Source organism: Pteropus medius, unplaced genomic scaffold (assembly GCF_902729225.1).
Source record: "Pteropus medius unplaced genomic scaffold, Ma_sr-lr_union100, whole genome shotgun sequence".
Lineage (NCBI taxonomy): Eukaryota > Metazoa > Chordata > Mammalia > Chiroptera > Pteropodidae > Pteropus > Pteropus medius.
Window position 1 is genome coordinate 55,283,291 of NW_024349800.1, and position 7,705 is coordinate 55,290,995.

The 7,705-nt window shown below is 44.4% G+C and overlaps 1 long non-coding RNA gene across 2 annotated transcripts; it reads right to left on the bottom strand.

Moving 5' to 3' along the window:
- Positions 1-1,930: 1,930 nt before the first annotated feature.
- On the bottom strand, positions 1,931-7,193 carry LOC120621935 (uncharacterized). 2 transcript variants are annotated; one of them, XR_005658352.1, is made up of 3 exons: positions 6,865-7,193; positions 2,883-3,013; positions 1,931-2,566 (listed from the first exon to the last, which is right to left on the bottom strand). It is a non-coding gene; the product is annotated as an uncharacterized LOC120621935 (long non-coding RNA). The 2 variants fall into 2 exon arrangements; XR_005658351.1 differs by lacking the exon at positions 6,865-7,193 and adding an exon at positions 3,138-3,186 and having other exon boundaries at positions 2,883-3,058.
- Between the last annotated feature and the right edge of the window lie 512 nt (positions 7,194-7,705).

A 7,705-nucleotide genomic window follows, 5' to 3' on the forward strand; every position in this document is an offset into this window, starting at 1 on the left:
TGTGGCAGCATTTCAGGGGCCTGGGGAAGGGACAGGGCAGATGTGTCCGGGCAGGCATGCCTCCCCTTTGAAGTACACCAGGCCTTCCTGGCTAGGTTGATGGGGTTTTAGCTGACCTGCTAGCTGACGTTCTAGCTCTCAGTTGGGAAGAAGTTATATCGGGGAGGGAGGATGCAGTTATAATTGCACGTTTGGTTGCTTGCTGTTGTAGGTAAGTGGAAAGAAGAAGGCGGCGGGAAAGCAGCTGTGGTCACCTGACGTGAGGATCTTCTAAGATCTGGAGGAGGAGGGGGCCCGCAGGGCATGTCGGGGAAAGCAAGGGATGGGTAGGTAGTTTGTGTAGCGGGACGGAAGAGAGGCCTACAAATAGAAAATTAAAAAACAAAAACAAATAGCAACAATAAACCTTTGAAATGAAGGTGGCAGTCTGGAGGGGTTTGGGCAGCAGGGGTTTGGGAGGCAAAGTGCTAAGAGCTTTTATCTTGCAGGCGTCAGCGTGGGGCTGCCCAGGAGAAGGCCAGGAGAAGACAAGGGGCAGAGGGCTGGGGTAGGGGAGGGGGCGGCTTCGCTGCCCAAAGGGTGACAGCAGGCGTGAGTGGTGGCGAGTAGCAAGCAGGTGGTTCTTAGTAGGTCAAATTGTTTTGCATTTTTCCGGGGGGCAGAAAAAAGCTGGGATCATCAAGAAGAAAACAAGAAGCCAGGAGGAATACTAAGACCCGAACGGCTTAATTTTAAATCTTCGTTGAAAGGTTAAAAATGAAATTATGAAACTGTTGCCCGAGGAACTCACTGAAAAGTCTAATATCACATAAATGTATAGGGTTGAATCAGAAAAGCTTCTTAGAGACTATAAGCCCAACACTATTATTCACACCAAGGGGATTGAGAGGGACCTGTCCTCATTCCGAATCAACCAACTGGGACAGCCAGGGGTCCCGACAGGGTAGGGGATGGGGATGCACACGCGGATGAGAGAGAAGGAGGAGTAGCTTCTGTGCGTTCATTTACCACACTGAAATTACTCAGCCAGCCAGAGAGTCTTAAGGAAGTGCTGCGTGCAAGGCATCGCGAGAGTCAAGGGTTTGATTAGGAATATCCAATTCTGTTGGAAGTGACAGGAAACCTCTGGCGGAGTGAATGAATAGCGCAGTGAGTTCCTTAGGGATTCGTGTGTGTGCGTGTGTGTGTGCGTGTGCGTGTAAGGGGTGGGGAAGGAGAGGAGAGGCGAGTCCGCAAGGCCCTCAGAAGCTAGTTGTTTGGTACAACTCCACTCGCGATGCATGAAATGCGTGATTGATTTTGATGTCCTAGGGCGATGTTTCCTCCGCAGGCATTGAGGCCAGCCTGTGGAAAGCAGAGGGGAGTTATACAGTTCCCTCCAGTGAATGGCCGATAACCTGAGTTCTCACCTTCCCAGTCTCACTAACTGCCAGTTGCTCTCATCAGTGAACTGGAATGTCTTCTTAAGGAGGTATTTATTTATATTTAAGCCAGTTGCAATGCTGTTGCCCAGGTAACACCTGGAGATCCTTTCAGCTCTGAGGCTTATCTTCTAAGGGAGTCAGGGCACCCACGAATGGTTGGCAGGATTCTCCGGGCCAGGAAGGAAAGGGACCCTCATCGGACTCCCTCTGTTCCTTGCCACCTTCTTCCTTCAACGCCGCCTTACCCTGGAAGCCCCAAGAGCAGAGTCACTCTGCACTCAAAATCTTTCCTTGTTTACAAGATATTTGGGCACAGTTGGAGTTATTGCATCACAGGCCAATTTCTTCACCTCTTTTAAACATTTTATCACGTAAAGAAGCATGCTGAAAGATCTCAATGCTACCGAAGATTGCAAAACTGAAGTCGAGCTTCGTCTGCTTTCAGAATTCCATCCCAAGACCTCTCTGTATATATTCCGTTTCCTTTACAGCCTGTCTTGTCCCTAGCCCTCCACCCAGAGCAGCAGGAAGCCTTGTCATCTTCCCAGGCCAGGGCTGGCCCTGAAAATACGTCTCCAGCAGAATAATTGTCTTCAGTCCTTCCTGAGAGACACTTTCCCAGGTAAGACCCTGGGGAAAACTCACGGACCTGCACAGTCTCAGGCAAGAGGGAGACTCAAATCTGAATCGACAAAAGTAACAAAAACCAAGGAAGCCAGTTATATACCCAAACTGGACGAATAAATGTTTCCTGATTAGTAGAGGGCCTTATGGGTTATGTTTTTAATAAGGAGATTGAATTGGATCACAATTAACATTACTTATATATACAATCAATGCAAATAGTTATTTCATTAAATCAGACAGAAATTCTACTTTATCATCCTGTTTGCTTTGCTGATATTATTTAATCAAAATCCTTTTTATTCAAAGATGTGGTATAGGTAAATTTTAATCCAGACATTCAATTACCCAAATCACTGACATTTTCCTGTTCTCAGAAAAATGATCCAGGAACACAGGCTGCTTGTTCCTCTCCTACCCTGGCCGGCAGAGCACAGCGGGGTAAAATATAGAAAACTGGCAAAACTCCATTTTCAATCCATGTTAAAAACTGGGATCAATCTTGCTACTTTTTCTCCCTAAAATAGAAAGAAGAAATAAAAGAAGCCCTTCTTTATATAAAATTGGATCTTCATGTTCTGCAAAAGGGTGGCAGCCCCTGGACTGCAGATGAAAAGGCCCAGTTTTCCCTGAGAATAATCTGGCGCAAGGAAGTGGAGGTGAACAGCCTCCTTCTGTAACTGCGGGAACTTCTCCCCAGTCACCTCCAAGGGGGCAGAGGGAGGCGTCTGGGGGTCAGGGGTCTGAGTCAGCAAGAAGCGGGGAGACGCGGCAGGCCCACGGAGTTTGGGCGTGGGAGCGTGCACTGCGTGGCCCCTTTCGCTCACGTCCTACCTGGCCTGGGGCTCGGCAAAGCTCCCTGCTCTCCCTCCCTCTTCTCCAGGTTCAAAGAGGAAGCACCAGCATAGCAAGATACTGAAGAAGTCCATGCTCAGAAGTGTTTGTTGATTGATTCATCCATTCATCTGGAAAATATTACTATTCACTGTGCATCAAGCCCGAGGCCGCAGCTGCAGGTACAGAGATAAATGATTCGCAATGGTTGTTTTCAAGAAGCTCCCAGTCTAAGGGCCCAAGAAGAAGCTGTACCTGGCAAAGGGTCTTGGAACTCCGGCTGCACTTGTGTTAGAGCTTCCTTTACTCATTGCCGATGCACTGCATCGATCTTTCCAGTGAACTGGGAGCATCGTATCTTCTAAGATGATGGAAATTGATATAACTTCATAACCAAGAGGATCGAATTTAGGTAGAACTAAGCCTAGAGTGAAGCAAGTGAGCACCTAGGTCACATAATTTATGGAGATGTCACTCAGGGTCGCACTAGTGCAGGGTCAGCCTAATATTGACTGGTTGACAGACTTTGTACAAGTCATTTAAACTCTCCAAGGTTCAGTTTACCATCTGGAAGACAGAGACATGCCTACCTCATAGAGTTGTTGAAAAAATAATATGATCTTTGCAAAAGTGCATTATAAGCTATAAATGACATGCAAATAAGTGTTGGTTTTAACAGTAACAATAATAATAATAGCTTTATGATATTTTCCATTAATTACAATGACATTAATAATAACCATAACTAAAACATTCTTTGTAGTAAATGAAGCACATTATATTAGAAAATGGAATATAGAAACCTAAGGATCTGGCTCTACACTTTGTAAGAGGCAGTAGTTAAATATAATACATTAGTTAAGTGTAGAAAGATTCCAAGTGATGGACTCAAACAGACTTGAATTTTAATTCCAGTTCTGTCACTTACAAATGTTTAACCTCTAACATCTCAGTTTCCTTATCTGTAAAAGAGAATAATAATAACAGACTCATAGGGTTGCTACTGGGGATTAAATGAGATAATGTGTGTCATGCTGTAGATCCTGGCCCTAACAAGCTTCTGGCTGCTGTGAAGGCAACAGCATTGCACAAAGGTCAGAGGAACTCACGTCCACAACTCAGAATTGCCTGTAGGCATGAAGAGACTCATAGGTGAAAGTGATTACATCTCATCAAGTTCCCCCTTTCTGGCCTGTGGTATCTTCTTCTCTCATCTGTTATCTATCAGTTCCTATTGGTCAATGCTTAATCCGACTTCTGGTGTTGAACAGGCCCTTAGAAAAAACTTTGTGAAGGAATGAATGGGTGAATGTAATGTCCCAGCCACAGCTTCCTAGGAAGGGGATTCTTAATGAAGGTGAGTCACAGAATTCTCCTTCACCAGGAAGAAGGGGTTGCGGTCACCCCGGATCTTTACTTATCATTGAAAAATAGTTAATTAGATCATTGGAGGGACATTCTTTCAGTTTCACAGAATAAATTTTGATGCTCAAAAGGAATCGAAGTTGAAGACTTTGGGTTGTGTGTTATTGAGATCCATGTCATAATTATTTCGTTGAAATTAAGTTTAGAAATAAATGTGTCTCTAAAGGTAGATTTAAAATCTTTGGATTTATTAAACCGATGTGGTTCCTCTTTGTTTTTAGCAATCAGAGTGCTTAAAGCTTAAATTGGAGCCCAAGTGTTGTGCCAGATCTACCCTCATGTCTGATAATTCCACTCCCGTTTTCACTTTATATCATGTCTTTATTTGGGGATCACGATGATTTTTAATAAAACTGTTATATATTTGCAACAGTTTATATTTCAGTTTCTGGGTAGAGAGGACATGGATTTTTCTTCAGAGGAATTATGAGTGTTCACAGAGCTCTAGAACCCCAGGCTTAATTAGTCCTCATTTTCACTGGTGATGCCCAGCTCCCTTCCGCATCCCTGTCTTGGTTCAAGGGAAGGGTCTACAAAATGCCAGTTCTAGCCAATGACAGGGCTTGGACTGCATCCCTTTTGCCCTGGGGGAGAGTTCATACTCTCCCACTGTTTTGGAGAGTTCATACTCTCCATTTTTCCCCAATCTTTCTGAAATGAGCATAAGACCTTTGTCAGGTCAAATACCTGAAATTCTTTCATGTGTACAGTTCTGCAAGAAATGCGATTGACTTTCCCTGTTTCCCTCTGTTGCTTCAGAGAGCTATATAATGCTGGTGAGGGAGGCAGCGAGAAAAAAGCTGGAGTACAAGGACTTATATCAGAAGGTGGAGAACAGAGCTGAGCCTCACTTTCCTCCCTTGCCTTCCCTAATTGCAAATTTGCACAGAAGAGGGAGGCTAGGTGATTCCTAAGGTACTTTCTATAACTCCCCTTGACTCTTCATTGCTGTCTCGCTTGTTGACACCCAGAAAATTCCAATACAGTAATTTTTTCTTGGATAATTCCATTATAATGTAAGGCAATCATCGTTAAGTATAAATTCTAGGCAGAGTTGGAGATGGTTGTAGTGAGCAGGTAGGCATCGCAATACCAATAAGCCTAAAAGGAAACTGATAGATTAAGTAATTTCCTCAAGGTCATGAAACAACAAGAAGAGAAGCAGAGATCCAAACCAGGCCTCCTGACCCCCACATTTGTGCTCTGAAGCACTTCGCACTACTATCAGGTGAAGGACGAACTCATGAAAGTCAATTATTTGATAAGGGACTGCTCTGAGTGATGATATCCTGCTTAATTAAACATTCACCACAGCAAATGGGTTCCAAGATCAACCTGAAATGCTGCCTTTGGAGCATGGAAAACAGAGTCACCTCAAGTCGCCATGAAGCCAAGAGCATCAATTGAGCAGTCTTGAATGTTTATTTTCAGTCATCTCAAAATTAGAATATATGAGAGAAATCTCAAAAATAAGAAATGAAAACCCTTTGTACCAATGGTTGTATTAAAATTTTTTATCCTGGAGATATAGTCAGAGGTGTACACAAAGTTGTACACACAAGATGTTCACTTCAGTGTTGTTTATAATATCAATACAGGTGGAACCAAAACAATGGTCAGCAAGAAGTCTGAGTAAATTTTATGGCACATGCACACAGGGAAACTTTAGACAGCCACTAAACTCTTATTGTGGAAGAATATATATGGGGTGGGAGGAAAGTTTCTTGCAATATTGCTAAGGGAAAAGGTAGATTACAAAACAGGATTTACTTTTATTTTTAAAAAGTATATTCACAATGTTTTAAAAGAAGACTTAGGTAAGCGAATGTTCATTATGCCCAGCTTGGTGGGACTACAGGTGACTTTTGTCTTCCTCTTCATGCTTCTCCGTTTTTTCCCAATCTTTCTGAAATGAACATGTATTACTTTTGTAATCAGAAGAAAAAAAAAGTTAAATAAATATCATTTTTTAAAAATAAAAAAGGCAAATCTTGCCATCCGGCCCTCAGCCCAGGACACCCATGAGTTATGCTGGTTAGTGCTCTCAGTCTCATATGGGAGGTCTGCCACACAGCTATGTGAAGACTCGCTCTCTGAGTCCCTCACCTGAGGACTGGCCCAGAGAAATCTGGGCTGCAAGACAATCTGAGTGTCACCTTGCCAGGATGCATGTAATTACTCCTCCCCACAAAACCAAACACCTGTTCTGATCTCACACACCAGGCCCATTCCTCCTGAACAAAGTCCCTACCCCACCCAGAGTACTGCCTCCTGGAGGGCTGACTCTTGTGCCCGCTGGCTGCTGGGTTCTTATGCTGTGGCATGTGGTGACTGTCAACAACATGGACCTTTCCGGGGCTTCCTCGGGATCTCAAGCAGGAGGCTCCCAGCAGGCTATGACACGCTTGCGCTTGTCTGAATTTGCACTGGGCGACACCTGGGCTCTGCTTTGCTGCATTTTCACCAATAAAGAGCAGGTAATCCTTTGGGAAGTAGGAAGGATTTAAACCACATGCCAATGACCACATCCCTAGGCTGAGCGATTGGCCATGCTCACCTCTCCATGTCCTGCCTTGCTCTGGATATTAAAGATGTCGGTTAGACAGGCTCCGTGAGAACTAGCAGGCTATGGGCTAAATGATTTGGAAGGGCAGCTGACTTTCAGCCTTCAGCAATGCTGTCCTTCTGTGATGAGATGACAAGTGCTACTTCTTTGGTTGAGTGTTCTCTTGCCTGCTGCCATCACCTGGTACATGTTCGGCCCCAGGAGCACTAGGCGAAGCACTGGCCACATTTCTAGTCAGTCTAAGAGCTGAGAAGAAGGGTGGGCATGCCAAGCTGGAGAAAGGCAGTGTTCACAGCGCCGCGACCGGGCAGGACAAAGTCTGGGAGGCACCGAAGCCCAACTGCTTTCACTCTTCTAAACGTGTGACCTGAACTTGGACCCGTGCCTCTGTGAGCACTCGGGGGCAACGTTCAAAGATCCACTGTGCATGTGTTCCCTTGGTTTCCTTGTCTTTCTTTCTCCCTCTTTGAAATGAAAAATAAAGCCACCTGTCAAAGCTGGTGATGTGTTCAGACCTGTAACCCACACAGATTCAGGAAGACTTCAAAGTGGAAACTCCTCGGATCTGATTACATTTCTTTGCAGATGGTAAATTTATGCCCTGAGCTTCCACCTTTGCTCTGACTTCTGTTCACTAAGCTGGTGAAGAGAACATACAGTGGTGTCATTTGCAGACTAATGAGTTAAATGCTGCTTATTTTCTCAAACTTAACAGACTAGCTGGATTTCAACAGAGATGTGCTGAGACTTAGCTTTTTTTTTTTTTTTTTTTAATAGACTCTGGGCCCTGGAAAAAATTGTTTATTAGAAGACAAAACACCCTTTGAGACTC